The sequence below is a fragment of the Fukomys damarensis genome, unplaced genomic scaffold (assembly GCF_012274545.1).
Source record: "Fukomys damarensis isolate Sample0158 unplaced genomic scaffold, DMR_v1.0_HiC HiC_scaffold_19, whole genome shotgun sequence".
Classification (NCBI taxonomy): domain Eukaryota; kingdom Metazoa; phylum Chordata; class Mammalia; order Rodentia; family Bathyergidae; genus Fukomys; species Fukomys damarensis.
In genome coordinates, this window is record NW_022900931.1 from 48,735,685 (window position 1) to 48,736,240 (window position 556).

Below are 556 nucleotides of genomic sequence, written 5' to 3' on the forward strand. Positions count from 1 at the left end.
TTTACTGACTTAGACAAATGGGCAGCTTGGAGTCATTTTATAATTCTAGGAATGGAGGAGAACTATTTTTCTCCTTCAGTTTTATAGCAATGTGAAGAGTAAGTAGAAGGATGGAAAAAGCCTTGGTTAGAACTCAGTTTAATTCTATTACTTGGCCTCAGTTTGTTCATTTTTAAGGGAGAGAGTTTTATTTAGATAGATAGGCAGGCATCCACTTCACCATGTTATTGTGAGATGACATAATGGCAAGCAAAAATCAGGTAAATCATCGCTGTCACCCTTACCATCATTCTTACCACTGCCATATTATCATGTAATAGCTCTCCAATAAGAAGGAACTAAATAAGAAAAATGTTCCTCTAAGTATTCACCAAGTTACTGGAAAATATAACATAAAATTAGGAGTATCACAACTTTAACGCTTTTTTCACCAATACTAAGGTATGTTCATAATGTTATAAGTAGAAGTAAGCAATAAAACTCAATTTCAAGTTACATTGGATCTAACTGGTATAGCAAAACATGAGGATAAGTGTCTTGAGTTTAACCTGGATTT